This window comes from Lucilia sericata, unplaced genomic scaffold (assembly GCF_015586225.1).
Source record: "Lucilia sericata isolate MDLA Ls3-8-SP2 unplaced genomic scaffold, ASM1558622v1 Contig000622F_arrow, whole genome shotgun sequence".
Classification (NCBI taxonomy): domain Eukaryota; kingdom Metazoa; phylum Arthropoda; class Insecta; order Diptera; family Calliphoridae; genus Lucilia; species Lucilia sericata.
In genome coordinates, this window is record NW_023994628.1 from 57,529 (window position 1) to 76,098 (window position 18,570).

General features: G+C 27.4%; 1 protein-coding gene across 8 annotated transcripts in view; it reads right to left on the reverse strand.

Moving 5' to 3' along the window:
• LOC119606779 (matrix metalloproteinase-14) overlaps window positions 1–18,570 on the reverse strand; it is an 85,257-nt gene that overhangs the window by 18,157 nt on the left and 48,530 nt on the right. The window lies entirely within an intron of this gene.

Consider the following 18,570-nt stretch of genomic DNA (forward strand, 5'->3'; position numbering starts at 1 on the left):
AGTTCTAGTTCAGTTCTAGTTCAGTTCTAGTTCAGTTCTAGTTCAGTTCTAGTTCAGTTCTAGTTCAGTTTAGTTCAGTTCTAGTTCAGTTCTAGTTCAGTTCTAGTTCAGTTCTAGTTCAGTTCTAGTTCAGTTCTAGTTCAGTTCTAGTTCAGTTCTAGTTCAGTTCGTTCTAGTTCAGTTCTAGTTCAGTTTTTCAGTTCAGTTCTAGTTCAGTTCTAGTTCAGTTCTAGTTCAGTTCTAGTTCAGTTCTAGTTCAGTTCTAGTTCAGTTCTAGTTCAGTTCTAGTCAGTTCTAGTTCAGTTCTAGTTCAGTTCTAGTTCAGTTCTAGTTCAGTTCTAGTTCAGTTCTAGTTCAGTTCTAGTTCAGTTCTAGTTCAGTTCTAGTTCAGTTCTAGTTCAGTTCTAGTTCAGTTCTAGTTCAGTTCTAGTTCAGTTCTAGTTCAGTTCTAGTTCAGTTCTAGTTCAGTTCTAGTTCAGTTCTAGTTCAGTTCTAGTTCAGTTCTAGTTCAGTTCTAGTTCAGTTCTAGTTCAGTTCTAGTTCAGTTCTAGTTCAGTTCTAGTTCAGTTCTAGTTCAGTTCTAGTTCAGTTCTAGTTCAGTTCTAGTTCAGTTCTAGTTCAGTTCTAGTTCAGTTCTAGTTCAGTTAGTTCAGTTCTAGTTCAGTTCTAGTTCAGTTCTAGTTCAGTTCTAGTTCAGTTCTAGTTCAGTTCTAGTTCAGTTCTAGTTCAGTTCTAGTTCAGTTCTAGTTCAGTTCTAGTTCAGTTCTAGTTCAGTTCTAGTTCAGTTCTAGTTCAGTTCTAGTTCAGTTCTAGTTCAGTTCTAGTTCAGTTCTAGTTCAGTTCTAGTTCAGTTTCTAGTTCAGTTCTAGTTCAGTTCTAGTTCAGTTCTAGTCAGTTCTAGTTCAGTTCTAGTTCAGTTCTAGTTCAGTTCTAGTTCAGTTCTAGTTCAGTTCTAGTTCAGTTCTAGTTCAGTTTCTAGTTCAGTTCTAGTTCAGTTCTAGTTCAGTTCTAGTTCAGTTCTAGTTCAGTTCTAGTTCAGTTCTAGTTCAGCTTCTAGTTCAGTTCTAGTTCAGTTCTAGTTCAGTTCTAGTTCAGTTCTATGTTCAGTTCTAGTTCAGTTCTAGTTCAGTTCTAGTTCCAGTTCTAGTTCAGTTCTAGTTCAGTTCTAGTTCAGTGTTCTAGTTCAGTTCATAGTTCAGTTCTAGTTCAGTTCTAGTTCTAGTTCAGTTCTAGTTCAGTTTCTAGTTCAGTTCTAGTTTTCAGTTCTAGTTCAGTTCTAGTTCAGTTCTAGTTCAGTTCTAGTTCAGTTCTAGTCAGTTCTAGTTCAGTTCTAGTTCAGTTCTAGTTCAGTTTAGTTCAGTTCTAGTTCCGTTCTAGTTTCAGTTCTAGTTCAGTTCTAGTTCAGTTCTAGTTCAAGTTCTAGTTCAGTTCTAGTTCAGTTCTAGTTCAGTTCTAGTTCAGTTCTAGTTTCAGTTCTAGTTCAGTTCTAGTTCAGTTCTAGTTCAGTTCTAGTTCAGTTTAGTTCAGTTCTAGTTCAGTTCTAGTTCAGTTCTAGTTCAGTTCTAGTTCATTTCTAGTTCAGTTCTAGTTCAGTTCTAGTTCAGTTCTAGTTCAGTTCTAGTTCGTTCTAGTTCAGTTCTAGTTCAGTTCTAGTTCAGTTCTAGTTCAGTTCTAGTTCAGTTCTAGTTCAGTTCTAGTTCAGTTCTAGTTCAGTTCTAGTTCAGTTCTAGTTCAGTTCTAGTTCAGTTCTAGTTCAGTTCTAGTTCAGTTCTAGTTCAGTTCTAGTTCAGTTCTAGTTCAGTTCTAGTTCAGTTCTAGTTCAGTTCTAGTTCAGTTCTAGTTCAGTTCTAGTTCAGTTCTAGTTCAGTTCTAGTTCAGTTCTAGTTCAGTTCTAGTTCAGTTCTAGTTCAGTTCTAGTTCAGTTCTAGTTCAGTTCTAGTTCAGTTCTAGTTCAGTTCTAGTTCAGTTCTAGTTCAGTTCTAGTTCAGTTCTAGTTCAGTTCTAGTTCAGTTCTAGTTCAGTTCTAGTTCAGTTCTAGTTCAGTTCTAGTTCAGTTCTAGTTCAGTTCTAGTTCAGTTCTAGTTCAGTTCTAGTTCAGTTCTAGTTCAGTTCTAGTTCAGTTCTAGTTCAGTTCTAGTTCAGTTCTAGTTCAGTTCTAGTTCAGTTCTAGTTCAGTTCTAGTTCAGTTCAAGTTCAGTTCTAGTTCAGTTCTAGTCAGTTCTAGTTCATAGTTCAGTTCTAGTTCAGTTCTAGTTCAGTTCTAGTTCAGTTCTAGTTCAGTTCTAGTTCAGTTCTAGTTCAGTTCTAGTTCAGTTCTAGTTCAGTTCTAGTTCAGTTCTAGTTCTGTTATACTAAGCACGGTTCTTGCTCAGTTCTAGTTCTCTTTTAAGATCGCAAAAGCTTTTAGGTAGGAAACTTTATGGCTCAAAACTTTTAACGTAGTGATCTTAAATGATCACTTCATGTTTAATACATTCAATGGCAAAATATGCAATATTTATTTAAATTATACTACATCAATGTATATAATTTCAAAGCAATAGTTTTCAAATTTAAAAATCCATATTTAATGTTAAATACCATGTTAAAAACTAGTTTAATTTAAAATGGAATATGTTTTTTATTTAAATTTTTTTCTTTAACTATTAAAATTGAAAACTGCATATGAAATGTAAAGAGAAATAAGGTTTTTGCAACTTTAAAAGGAAATTCAAATGAAAAACAATAGCAAATATACAAGAGTATATACATTATTAATATCACATAGATAGTCATTGAAATGCTGACAAGATAACAGAAAGTTTTATTTAAAGCTTTTTGTATCAAACAGGGATGTTAAAAGTTTTAAATTGAAAATAAATAAATAAAAATAAACATACGCGATTAAATACAAATTATTGATAATTTTTAACAGCATTCAAAACTGTAAAAAAAACAATAGGACTCATACTCCCTGCTCTGGCAGAGAGAGAAAAGTTATATATTTTTCTTTTAAATTGCGGTAAAACAAAATAACCAAGTAACTCATTTAAAAGCTTTTTCTTTATTTTATGTGTCAGTATTTATCTAGTTTTTATTATTGTTTACATTTTACTGCATCAATGACGTAATTAACAAAATATGCAACATGTTGCAATATGTTTTATGTAGTCGCTTTTTATAAATATTTGCCACTCTGCTCTTATACGTAAAAATGACACAGAAACTTTGGAAGAAAAGCCAAAAAACAGGTTGAAGAAAGAGGCCCACAATTACTGTTACATAGCATTTTATACAAGTTGCAACATATGAAATGTAAACAAAAATAAAAACATAGTTAATTGACACAAATAAACAAAAACTTGTGCTCCCTTAATGTTGGCAAATGTAATAAAAATAAATATAATTTCTACTAATTTCTTTTATTAAATAAATAATGAGTTTAAATGAAAGAAATTGTTTCTTATTTAATTAACCACTAGTTAACCTTATTCTCTTTTTTATTTATATGTATTTCTTTCTTTATTTCGACTTGTTTTGGGGTAAAGTTTTAACACCCTCTTAAGTTTCTTTATGCCACACTCCACTTAAGTCATTGACCCACACTAAACGACCTAAATTTATTTCACATTGTAGGGTACGAGTTGTATGTATTTTATGTATAATTTATTTTCTTCTATATTTTATTTAATTCTCCTCTTCTTACTCTTCGCTTGGCTTAAGCTATAAAGCTCCTTTCGTGCCATTTTACAATATAATTTATATCCTTACGCGTTTATTTAGCCGGAAATTTCCAACACACTGTAAGTTGCAATGATGTTTGTTTGATTGTAGTGGTTTTCTATGTATGTATGTATGTATGTGTTTGTAACCTAACACACAAACGTTCTTATTTAAACGTCAATACGGCATTTAAGTCCTAAAAGAGTCATATGCAACAGTCAGTTTGAAAGGTAACGTACTAAATACTTAAGAAATAACTTTTAAAAGGAATATAAAGCTTTTTCACACACACACACAGTAACTGCTGGTCTTTGAAAGTTAAGGTTTCACCCTAAATACATTAAAATGTAAATACAACCAAAAATAAAAGGAAATAAAACGCATGAATGCTCTGGCTTGACATAGCATTTAAGTTTAAACAAAAAAATTCTGAAAAAAACTTAGTTTCTTCTTCATTCCTTTACATTCCTACTAAATTTTTGTTTATAGTCTAAAGTAAATACCATGTCTTTGTGGGAAAACTAAATTTTTTCAAAAGTTCATTTGCCTTTTTAGAAGGAAGGCAGCTGAAACATTAATTTCGTCCATCAATATAATCATAGTGATTTTATTTATTTTGGGCGTTAGTTTCTCTTACATCTTGTTTGTTATACTAACTGGTAATTTAAGCCATAAATATTAATGGTAACAAGTTGTTGGTTTTTTTCTGTAGATAGAAATCTTTTTTCCAACAACTTAACAATTCTTAATAGGATTTTTTTTTGCTTTTCCATTGACTAATGGTAAAAGGAAATGTGCAGTAATAGGGAATATGTTAATGTTGGGTAAATGTTGGAGCTAATGAATGGGATATTAAAAAAGCTTTTAAGGTTACTTACGATTTTTTGTCGACTAGGGAGAATAATTAAGCTTTCAACTAGAAATGAACAAGAACTACACTAGCACTGAAGAACTGAACTAAAACTAAACTAGAACTGTATTTGAACTGAAATATAACTGAACTAGAACTAGAACTGAACTAGAGCTGTCACTAGAACTGACACTTAGAACTGAACTAGAACTGACTAGAACTGAACTAGAACTGAACTAGGACTGACTAGGGACTGCAAACTAGAACCTGAACTGAACTAGAACTGAACTAGAACTGAACTAGAACTGAACTAGAACTGAACTAGAACTGACTAGAACATGAACTAGAAACTGAACTAGAACTGAACTAGAACTGCACTAGAACTGAACTAGAACTGAACTAGAACTAGAACTGAACTAGAACTGAACTAGAACTGAACTAGAACCTGAAACTAGAACTGAACTAGAACTGAACTAGAACTGAACTAGAACTGACACTAGAAACTGAATGAACTAGAACTGAACTAGAACTGAACTAGAACTGAACTAGAACTGAACTAGAACTGAACTAGAACTGAACTAGAACTGAACTAGAACTGAACTAGAACTGAACTAGAACTGAACTAGAAACTGAACTAGAACTGAACTAGAACTGAACTAGAACTGAACTAGAACTGAACTAGAACTGAACTAGAACTGAACTAGAACTGAACTAGAACTGAACTAGAACTGAACTAGAACTGAACTAGAACTGAACTAGAACTGAACTAGAACTGAACTAGAACTGAACTAGAACTGAACTAGAACTGAACTAGAACTGAACTAGAACTGAACTAGAACTGAACTAGAACTGAACTAGAACTGAACTAGAACTGAACTAGAACTGACTGAACTAGAACTGAACTAGAACTGAACTAGAACTGAACTAGAACTGAACTAGAACTGAACTAGAACTGAACTAGAACTGAACTAGAACTGAACTAGAACTGAACTAGAACTGAACTAGAACTGAACTAGAACTGAACTAGAACTACTGAACTAGAACTGAACTAGAACTGAACTAGAACTGAACTAGAACTGAACTAGAACTGAACTAGAACTGAACTAGAACTGAACTAGAACTGAACTGAACTAGAACTGAACTAGAACTGAACTAGAACTGAACCAGAACTGAACTAGAACTGAACTAGAACTGAACTAGAACTGAACTAGAACTGAACTAGAACTGAACTAGAACTGAACTAGAACTGATCTAGAACTGAACTAGAACTGAACTAGAACAGAACTAGAACTGAACTAGAACTGAACTAGAACTGAACTAGAACTGAACTAGAACTGAACTAGAACTGAACTAGAACTGAACTAGAACTGAACTAGAACTGAAGTAGAACTGAACTAGAACTGAACTAGAACTGAACTAGAACTGAACTAGAACTGAACTAGAACTGAACTAGAACTGAACTAGAACTGAACTAGAACTGAACTAGAACTGAACTTGAACTGAACTTGAACTTGAACTGAACTAGAACTGAACTAAAACTGAGATTAGATAGATTAACTTCCAAAAATTTTTTAAAAAATTTGAAAATCTTGGGAAACTCAAAGCTTTTGAAACACCTCCAGAGCTTTTAACAAAAACTTCATAAAAAAGGGTTTAGTTAAATTATTTCAAATTGTGTTATATTTAAAAGCTTAAAATTTTTAAAGCCTTAGGATGACAAGTGCTTAAAAAGTTTTAATTTTGTATTAAGAGCTTCTAAGTTGAAAGAAAAATCTGTAAGAAAGCTTTTGAGATTATAAAAAACTTAAAATGCTTCGAAATCTTTAAAAGTTTTAAAGAGAGGCTTTTAAGCTATAAAACACAAAAGCTTTAAGATATAATGTCCTACTAAAAAATAGAAATATGTGAGGGTTTTAGAGCCTCTAAAATTTATTGATTTTTCTTTTTTAAAATATACATCAACACTGAAAAAATAACTAAAAATTGTAACAAATTATTATTAAAATTAAAGAAATGAGTGCGTGAGTCACGATATTTATGAAAAAAACTTCCTCAACGCAATTCAATATGGAAATTATTAATAAATCCCAAAAAAACTGAACAACACACATTAAAATACACACTCACAAAGACGTCATTACTCATCTACATATTTAGGCATGAAATGGTAAGGAGGTAAGATGAATAAGAATAAAAAGAAACTTTAATTTCCTTGACTTTTACAATTTTAGTTTTTTGGTGGCTGCAAAATTTTTGTGGTTGACCAACAAAGAACTATAATACAAATACATATATAAAGGAGAAAAAAATTAAGCAGGTGGCAATTATTCATTTTTATGACGCCATTTTTTCATTGTTTATTGGACAAATATTTGACAGTTGACATTTTTTTTCTGTGTAAACAAATAATTTTCTGGGGCAAAACTGAAATTTAATATGTTTGTAAAATAGTTTTATTCACAAGGTAAAATAGGAGATTTTAAGTATTTGATTTCGTAATAACAAAAAGAAATGAATTTTTGTACTTTGGTATTGATTTATTAAAAATTGTTTAGAATAATTTGTTTTAAGGATCATTACAATTACCTGTTGTTGTTAAGTTTTAAATCAATTTTATTGTATTTTGTATTCTTTATTTTGACATATTTATTAAAATGACAGTTATTTATTATTTTATGTCGGCTTTAAAATGTTTTCTAAAACAATTTTTCATCCAACAAAAAAGTGTGTAAAAAAACAACAAATATTATTTAACAGACAATTTTACATTTTTACTGAAAAATCGATTAACACGTTCATAAAGCGGAAATAAACCTTGATGGAAATTTTAGCAACAAAAAAATATAAACGAATTTGTATAAAACATTGTACAAAATGAAATAAACCAGTTTGCCAACTTTAAAAAACAAAATCGAAAAGGCAGAATAAAGCTCCCCAGTAGTTAATTCATCAAATATTCTATAAACGTTTTATAAACTACACACTCTACTTAAATGTACTCGTATTTATTTTAAATTTTAAACGTTTTTTTCTATTTTATGTAGAATTAAAATAAATCTAAATTTCGTAATATCGATTGTGATGATTATTTTCTTATTTAATTCTTTTTTCATCGAAACAAATTACTTTCCTCTAGACAGTGTCTAGAATTTTATAACTGTCTATTGTCTACTCCCTTTCAAAATGCGGGTTTATCGTCGGTAGTTTAGGTTTAAAGAAGAGTTTGTAACATTTTGCTTATATGATAAAAATAAATATACAAAAGCTTTCAAAAAGCTTAAAAACTTTTAAATATATTGAGTTCTGAACTAGGAACTAGAATAGAACTAGAACTGAACTAGAAACTGAACTAGAACTGAACTAGAACTGAACTAGAACTGAAACTAGAACTGAACTAGAACTGAACTAGAACTGAACTAGAACTGAACTAGAACTGAACTAGAACTGAACTAGAACTGAACTAGAACTGAACTAGAACTGAACTAGAACTGAACTAGAACTGAACTAGAACTGAACTAGAACTGAACTAGAACTGAACTAGAAACTGAAGAAAGACTGAACTAGAACTGAACTAGAACTGAACTAGAACTGAACTAGAACTGAACTAGAACTGAACTAGAACTGAACTAGAACTGAACTAGAACTGAACTAGAATGAACTAGAACTGAACTAGAACTGAACTAACTAAAGAACTGAACTAGAACTGAACTAGAACTGAACTAGAACTGAAACTAGAACACTGAACTAGAACTGAACTAGAATGAACCAGAACTGAACTAGAACTGAACTAGAACTGAACTAGAACTGAACTAGAACTGAACTAGAACTGAACTAGAACTGAACTAGAACTGAACTAGAACTGAACTAGAACTGAACTAGAACTGAACTAGAACTGAACTAGAACTGAACTAGAACTGAACTAGAACTGAACTAGAACTGAACTAGAACTGAACTAGAACTGAACTAGAACTGAACTAGAACTGAACTAGAACTGAACTAGAACTGAACTAGAACTGAACTAGAACTGAACTAGAACTGAACTGAACTAGAACTGAACTAGAACTGAACTAGAACTGAACTAGAACTAGAACTGAGAACTAGAACTGAACTAGAACTGAACTAGAACTGAACTAGAACTGAACTAGAACTGAACTAGAACTGAACTAGAACTGAACTAGAACTGAACTAGAACTGACTAGAACTGAACTAGAACTGAACTAGAACTGAACTAGAACTGAACTAGAACTGAACTAGAACTGAACTAGAACTGAACTAGAACTGAACTACTGAACTGAACTAGAACTGAACTAGAACTGAACTAGAACTGAACTAGAACTGAACTAGAACTGAAACTAGAACTGAACTAGAACTGAGCTAGAACTGAATTAGAACTGCACTAGAACTGAAGTAGAATTGAACTCGAACTGAACTAGAACTGAACTAGAAGATGGCAAAAAACTGAATTAGAGCTTTATTTTTTAATATGAAATACGAGCTTCAACAAAAAAGCTTATTTAACGACTTATTATTAAAAAGATAATTATATTTAAAAGCTGTTAGAAAGTAAGTTTATGGAAAAGCTCTTTAAATAAAAACTAAAAATCCCCTAAAATTTTAATAAAATTTAAAGCTTAACTTGGTTCCAAATTAAAAGCTGATTCTAAATTCAAAGCAAAGTAGCTTTAAAAGCTTTAAGCTTCTGCATAAGGTATTTACTTATTCGCTACAGCCTGTGTAGACACTTTCCCATTCAAATGCCTACTAAACGTCTAAGATCTTTAAACAAACTGTCACTTTGCCAAAGACCCCCAAAGCTTAATTGTTGTAACATAAAATCAATGTTATTGCAATATTAAGTGGCTGCTAACAAAACTTAATATATTTCAAATTGACAGCATTTGTTTTTTTTTTTTGTTATTTCTTAATAACAATAACAATTACTATCGTTACTTAGCATACGTTTTAAAACAGTAATTTATTGTTTGTAGTATTCCAGAGAATACTACAGACAATGATTTAGAAAATAATAATGATAGAAAAAACCGTATGAATAAAATACACAACTACACCCATTTTTTTTGCCATAGTGCAGAAGCATAGAAAATAAATTGCAAATTGACATTGTGCGTAATTTTGTGATCATCTATTAGAATAAAATTGTAAAAAAAGACAAAACAAATATAAAGCTATGATTAAAATTAAACCTTTGAGGGTAGGATTTTTAAGTTAAAAGCCTTATTTGATGACAATTAATACATATTAAGCTGAAAGTCAATAATGGTGTTTTAAAGTAAAACTTTGGTTTAAACTTTAAAGCATGACTTGACCGAACTTAGTTGAAAGAAACTTTTAATAACAAAAGTATATGTTAAGTAGGAGACTAGGTCACGTTTAAACTAATGTTAAACTTGCAATTGTTTAAGCTTAAAGTTGTGACAAATTTTTAACAATACACACAAATAAATAAAAATAACTTCATATTATAATTTAAATGATTCACATTTAGTTGTTTTGTTAGTCGAAAGGATATAAAATCTTAATTTTTTTTGTTCAATAAAAATGCAACTGTTTTATAAATAAATGATTCATTTTACATTCTTTATTATCAAACACGTTCTATCTCTGCGATTTTTACTCTTTGATCAAATGATTCATTCAAGGAAGAGTTTTATACTTTTTGTTCTTCTTTTTTAAGTGATTCATTTATCATAGAAATTCTTTATTATGTCATGCGGTCAAAGATTTCGGTGAATGACAATTCACCTTTATCTTTTGTATTTAAATTTATATTAAATATTAATTGTTATCATATTTAAAATCCAAGACATCAACTTATTAAACAATATTTCATTTCTATTAATGTTTTAAATTTAAAGTTGGTGCAATTTTTTCCAGTGGTTAAATGAATATAAAGAATGTAAAGAGTTTTAATTATAGAAAAGTATTGTGTTTCACGTTAATTTATTAATAATTATTAGCAAATGTTTAATGCTCTTTTAAATTACGTTTGTTTATGCAATAAAATGAAACGAATTAAACTGAACTGAACTAAAATTGTACTAAAACTGAACTAGAACTGAATTAGAACTGAACTAGAACTGAACTAGAACTGAACTAGAACTGAACTAGAACTGAACTAGAACTGAACTAGAACTGAACTAGAACTGAACTAGAACTGAACTAGAACTGAACTAGAACTGAACTAGAACTGAACTAGAACTGAACTAGAACTGAACTAGAACTGAACTAGAACTGAACTAGAACTGAACTAGAACTGAACTAGAACTGAACTAGAACTGAACTAGAACTGAACTAGAACTGAACTAGAACTGAACTGAACTAGAACTGAACTAGAACTGAACTAGAACTGAACTAGAACTGAACTAGAACTGAACTAGAACTGAAATAAAACTGAACTAGAACTGAACTAGAACTGAACTAGAACTGAACTAGAACTGAACTAGAACTGAACTAGAACTGAACTAGAACTGAACTAGAACTGAACTAGAACTGAACTAGAACTGAACTAGAACTGAACCAGAACTGAACTAGAACTGAACTAGAACTGAACTAGAACTGAACCAGAACTGAACTAGAACTGAACAAGGACTAGAACTGAACTAATTGATATTAAAGTAATATTACAATAAATTACGGATTAATTTAGTTGCTTTCAAAGGGTTAATAGAACACACAATTATTGAAATTTTCATAAAACAAAAAAAAAAAAAAAACATTTAATATTAACAATTTAAATACAAGTAGATACTTTTGTATATAGTTTTTGTTTTTCAAAAAATCATTGGTTGACCACAAAATTAAACTATTGTAATTTGGTTTGTTGTTTTTGTTGTAAATTTCATTGTTTGTTATTATTGCTATATGTGGCGATGTGCGTGAAATATTAATTAATTTTATTTGTTATTATTTAAAAACAATGGAAATAAAATTACAACATTTTTCTAAATGGTCATAACAAAGGTTGTTTTTATCAACATCAACATCATTTACATAAAACAAAAACAAAAAAGTTCTAAATTAAATTAGAGCTTTATAAAAGAAACGAAAAAGTTAATATGAAATAATTTATTTAAAAAAAGAAAACTTAATTTATTTGATGTTAAACAATTAAATGCAACTAAAATCAAAAATTTTTTGAATGAAGAATAAAATAAACGAGTGTAAAGCTTATAACCTGCCCATTATGTATGACTTTTTGAAAGCTTTTTTTATTTCTTCTGCTACCCAATATACTTTATATTGCCCACCCAGTAGAAACTTAAGTAAATTTTGAAAATTTAATTTTAATTTTAAGATTAGATAACCCATGTTATCTGTGTATATTTTAATATAAAAAAATCTCTAGAGGCGTCGAATGCACTTGAAAAATGACAAAATTTGTAGAACAATAATCCACTTATGACGCAGAACAACAACAAAAACAACAGCCAGCAACAAACAAATAAAAACTTTGTCATATTGACAACAGTAATTTGTTAATTAAACAAACAGTAAAATATAAGACATGACTAAAATCAACACTAATATGACAAAATGACACTTTACTAAATAATATAAAAATAATAATAGTAACATATTTATAAAATATAAAACAAGATTAAATTAAATAAATTAAATCATTGTAATGTCTATTATATTATTTAAGAAGAACATTTTATGATTCATTTTTAACATAGACTTGAAGTTGTTTAAAGACTAGAATAAATACAAATAAAATTAATGTTTTATTTTATTTTCCTTTTGCAATGACTAAAAAACATTATTTACTAAATTACAACAGTTTGAGTTTTTGTTTTGAAAAATGAAATTTATCATTTATTTACTGTCATTTCCGATTATTGTTAAATGTTCGTATAGAAAAACAAACAAGTAATAATACTAAACAGAGAAAAAAAAACGAAATAATTACAAAAATTATTGCATGTTAAAGGTAATTTTGTTGAATAATTCTCTATATAGTCAAGATAATTTGGTAATAAACCCACGTACATATGTGAGAACTAGAGAACTTTGAAAAAAAAGTTTTAGATTACAAACTAAAGATTGAAGATTTGAAATGACCTGCTTGTGCAAGGAGAAAATTAAAGCTTAAAGAGTGAGAGATCTTTAAGTTGGATAAAGATTTGAATTAAAAATAAAATAATAAAGGTTTTTAATAAGAAATTTATCTTGAAAGTACAAAATTTGTATAGAGAGAAGTTAAACTAAGCAGAACTAGTGGCGTAACTAGTAACCTAACAGTTTACAGATATACTAAAGATTTCTGCTGTAAACTAAGTTAAAGCTTTTGAGAAACCCTTAAGCTTTAAATATTTTATGTTTAAAGCTTAAATTCAAAATAAAACTAATAACTTACTACTTAAAATTTTTAAATTTTTGTTCTTTTTAAAGCATTTTTTTAGAATTTAAAATTTACTTGTTATGTTTATTAATAAACTTTTATCAAAGCTTAAAACTGTAATATAAAACAACAAAGCTTTTCTTAATCTTCTGTCGCAAACTAAAAGCTTTGTTATTAAACATTTAAGTTTTGCAGTTTTTAAAGCTTATTTGAGACATGTTATCTATAAATTACTTCTTCCTAAATTTTTGTTTATAAAAGCTTTCAAAGTTTTGGAGTGATTTTCAAAATTTTATTTAATCTTTGTTTTATACAAATTATTGAAGTTTAATTTATTTTAACTAAAAGCTCATATTTGGAAAATTTTTACAATTTTTAAAATTTTTCTACAAATTTTAAAAAAATTTCTAAAACTTTTAAGTTTTTTATAAAAGATTTAAATTTTTGTAAAGCTTATGTGTTTTAAACTTAGATTTAAGCTTTTTATAATATTTTCGGTTTGTAGTTTTTCCTTACCATAGATTTTTCATATTTAAAACTAAAAAAAAGCTTTTAAATTCTAAGAATTTATATATAAAATACAAAAGCTTTTAACTTTTGAAGCTTTATATATAAAAATTTTAAACTTTAAAAACATGACATATAAAAGCTTTTCAGTTTTAAAGCTGTACATATAAAGACTTTTAAGTTTCAAAGCCGTACATATAAAAGCTTTTAATTTTAACAAAATACAAACGTTTTTAATTTATACAGTTTTATATATAAAAGCCTTTAATATTTAAAGCTTTATCTATAAAAGCTTTTATTGTTTAAAGCTTTATCTATAAACGTTTTTAATGTTTGAAGTTTTATGAAAAACAAATTTTAATTTTTAAAGCCTTACATATAAAAGCTTTTAACATTTAAATATGAAGCTTTTAATTTTCAAGGCATTACATTAAGTTTTAAGGCTTTAAATTTAAATGCTTTCAAGTTTTAAGGCTTTAATTATAAAAGCTTTCAAGTTTTAAGACTTTACTTATAAAAGCTTTTAACTTTTAAGGGTTTTCTTTTAAAAGCTTTCAACTTTCATGGCTCTACTTATAAAAGCTTTTAAATTTTAAGGCTTTCCATATAAAAGTTTTTAACTTTTTAAGCTGTACATATAAAATTTCTTAAATTATAAGCTTTACACATAATAGCTTTTAAAATTAAAAGCTTTACACATTAATGCTTTTAGCTTTAAATGCTTTTAACTTTTAACACTTAAAATATAAATATACTTTGACTTTTTAAACTCTACATATAAAAGCTCTTAACTTTTATAATAGAAAAAGTTTTCAAAAGCTTTTTATCTTAAAAAGTTTTATATGAGAGCAATAAAGAACATCAAATCTGTGGAAATGCTCTGATTAATTAGGAACTTTTAAAATTGTATAAATAAAAGCTCTTATTGTTAACTGACTTACCTAATGTTTGAAGCATTATATATAGCGAATTTTTATTTTTGAAGGTTTAAATATGAAAGCTTTTAATTTATAAAAGCTTTAAAGTTTTAAGGCTTTACTTATTAAAGCTTCCAAGGCTTTACTTATAAAAGCATTAAACTTTTACACATAAAAGCGATTAACAGATAAAAGCTTTCACAGTTGCAAGCTTTTATATGTAAAGTCTTAAAAGTAAGAAAGCTTTTTATGTGTTAAGCAAAGCATTTAACTTTAAATGCTTAACACATAAAAGCTTTTTTACTTTTAAGACTTTACATATAAAAGCTTGCAACTTTGAAAGCTGTTATCTGTAAAAGCTTTTATACTATATAAAGATCAAAGATATAAAATAAAATGGAAAAAGTTTTCAAAAGCTTTTTATTACAAAAAGTTTCATATAAGAGTATTAAAAGAGTTATAACGAACATAAAATCTTCGGAAAAGCTTTTAGGCTTTACCTATAAAAGCATTAAAGTTTTACACATAAAAGCATTACATATAAAAGCTTTTAAATTTAAAAGCTGTACACACAAACGCTTTTAACTTAAATGTTTAAAACATAAAAGCTTTTAACTTTTGAGGCTTTACCTATAAAAACTTGCAACTTTGAAAGATTTTATTTGGAAAAGCTTTTAAACTATATATATAGAACAATGATATAAAATATAATAGAAAAGGTTTTAAAAAGCTTTTTATTTCATAAAGTTTTATGTGAGATTAATAAAAGAGCTATAAAGAACATAAAAACTTTAGAATTTTAAGAAAAGCTCTTACTAATTCGAAGCTTTTATAGTGTTAATAAAGAAATAAGTTTTTTCATAGCAAATTTATAACTTTAACTTCTACTTTTTGCAATTCAAACAGTTTAAGCTTTTAATTTTATACTTAAACTTCAACTAAAAGCTCAAATTCTCATAAATATTAGCAAATAAATAGAATAAATTCCTATAAATAGAAATTATTGGCAAAACAAAACTATTCAGACGCCAATTTCAATAAAAATAATATGTGTGGTATAATTCAACTTTAGCATAAAATTATTACTGAAAACTCAAAAATTTCCAAAGACAATTAATGGCAAAATGTTTGACCATAATTTTTCCCCACAAGGCACATAAATTAATGAATTGCATATATTCAAAAGAAGTAGGAGTGTACATTTAAAGTAATAAACAAAATTGATAAGAATTGGAGAATTATTATTAAGGCAACACGTGATTAAAAACGAAAATAAAAAAAACATCACACCTTTTATAGAGAAGACCAAACAAAATTATTACAAATTACAAAGAAACGTTAAAGCTTAAGGCGTTTTTTATAAAATTTTGATTTGATCCCTTCTCTATATTGTTTTCCCATTTTATTAAAATAGTTAAGTATGCATAATAGAGGAATATTAAACAACAATAAAACTAAATGAAAAAAAAGTAAATTTATTAATATTGAATAAAATAAAAAAAAAACATAAGAACGTGACAACCTTGCATCAATTAATAATGAAATAATACAAAGACACTGATAGGGACAGAGAGAGAGAGAGTGAGAGAGGGAAAAAAGTATTAGAAATAATAATAAAAAATTATTATGATAATGATCAGTTTAGAATATGTACAACAATTGAACATTATAGACACGATTTTGGAAAAACTATAGATAGTTAAAAACACAAACACAAATCCATAAAATGCAAATACAGACAGACAAACAATTAGACAGATATTAAACATGGTTTTCAAGTGATTGAGTTGATGGTTTATATATGATTTGAAATGTTCATTGTTAAGAGCTTAAAGCTTTTTCTATTGATCTTTTAACAATAATTGTGACAGTCCTCTGTGTAAATGTTTGAATGTGTAAATATTTCATTGTCATTAACATTTTAAACTTATTTTAATAACTAAACAATTACCGCCAATAAACATTGGCAACCAGTCAGCCATTTAAAAACCATCATCATCATCATCATCGCCCATTATTTGACTCAAAATAATACAACAAAAAAAAAAACATGAAATGTATACATATTTCCATTAATATTTCATTCTAAAACAAAAAAATAACTGACTAAATGTTAAGGCTAAGGTTAAAATCACAAATAAATACTAATTTATATCTAAATACATGCCCCTTCCACATGTTATACTTAGTATGTATGTATCTCGTGTTGATTACTCTAACTTTACTCGTGTCAAAATTAAAACTCATGATACATGCAATTTTTATGTAAATTAAATACAATTAAACATTTTTGTTTTTTATTACTCTCTAGCCTCATACTCTCAGCTCTTGCACATCCCAATTAAAGCTTTGCAGTCTGTCAGTCAGTCAAAATTCCCTTCCCTAGTGTTTAAATACAGTGCAAAGTATCATCATGAAGAATAAATTTTATGCATAAAACTAGTAGTAGTTGTCAGACATATAGCAGCAGCAGTATATCACAAACATTTCTCCATAAATCATTATCAATTTTAAACAGTAAATTAAGACAGATTGTTTAACATTTTAACCAGAGAAATGTAATAAATTTCAAAAGAATCGTCTATTACCAACATGAGTTTTTAAGTAAAGGCAATTAAAATGAAGTAATTAAATATTTTTATAATGAAATATAAAGCAGTTTTAATAAATGTGTTACAAAGTTTTAATTTAAAGAAGAAAAGCTATTTGTTTAAAACCAATTACAAGCTTTAAAAGTCGATATCTTTTTTAAACTTTGGCGTTTTTATGAATACTAGTTATTAAATTATAATATGGAAGCTTTCAAACTTCTAAAACATTCATTCAATTCTAGTAGAGCTTTTATGATTTGTAAAAAATTTAGTAAGTGACTTAAAGAGAAGTTTAATTTATAAATATGTTTGTAAGCTTTCTAAAACATTCATTCAATACTAGTAGAGCTTTTTTGATTTGTAAACAAATGTGTAAGCGGCTTCAAGGAATGTTTAAATAAATTTTAATAAATTTACAAAACGTTAATTAAATAAAGAAGCTTTTTGTTAAAGTTTATTAAAAGTGTTAAAAGCATTTAAAATTTATATGATTTAAAAGCTCTTGAGTTTATATGGACAATAGCTTATTAGATATAACAATATATGTTTTAAATGTTCAAAATCTTTTATTAAAATCTTATAAAGCTTTTATGATTTATAACAAAGAGCGCCTAAAAGCTTTAATTTTGCAAAAACTTAAAGCTTCTTAAACTTTTTTAAATCATTTAGTAGATAAAATGTTAAAATCTTTCAGAAATGCTGAAAGCTTACATAAATGTTGAAAGTTTTCATAAATGTAGAAAGCTTTATTTTATAGGTACATGATGTACAAACAATTTTAAAAAGCTTTTATGATTTATAACAAATCTGATATGTATTCAAAAGCGCTCATAATGAAATATATTTTTGAAATAAAGCTTAAAGATTTCATTTTATTTCTATTTTCAGCATTCTTAAAAAACGATATATGTAAATGTTGAAAGCTTTCAAAAATATGGAAAGCTTTTATAAATGTTGAAAGCTATCATAAAAGTGAAAAGCTTTATTTTATAAATAAACTATTTATAAAATTTGTTTACACAGCCTAGAGTCGGCAAAATGAAGAAAACTTTTTACATTATCTAAAAGCTTTAAGTTAGCAAAAGCTTAAAGTTTTCATTATAATTAAATTATTTATATATTTAGCAGCCTTAAAATTTTTATTAGCTAAATATTATAAATGAAAGCTATTACAAATGCTAAAAGCTTTATTTAAAGCTTTTCTTAATTTTTCAAATTTTTTCTAAATGGGAAAAAATTTAAAACAAACATATTAAAACGAAGAGTCACTGCAATAATTAAAGATTTTTTAAATATTTGAAAGCTCTTATACCATTAGGCATTTAAAAGCGTTTATTATATTTGAAAACAATCAAATTTTTTATTTTTGCAGTATTTTTATTATTGTTTAAGCGGATTTGAGCTTTCTTAAAGAATAATTAGAACTTAATTTAGAACTTCTTTAAAAAGAATTTCTAAATTATTTCTTTGAATACATTTGAAAGTTTTTTTGAAAAATTTTAAAGTTTTATATTAAATTTTAAAGCTTTTTATTCGAATTTAAAATAATACATAATACAATTTAAAATAAGCATTTTTTATTTATTTATTCTTTAAGTTAAAAAAAGCTTTATAAGGGAAAGAAGCTTTGCTATCTATTTC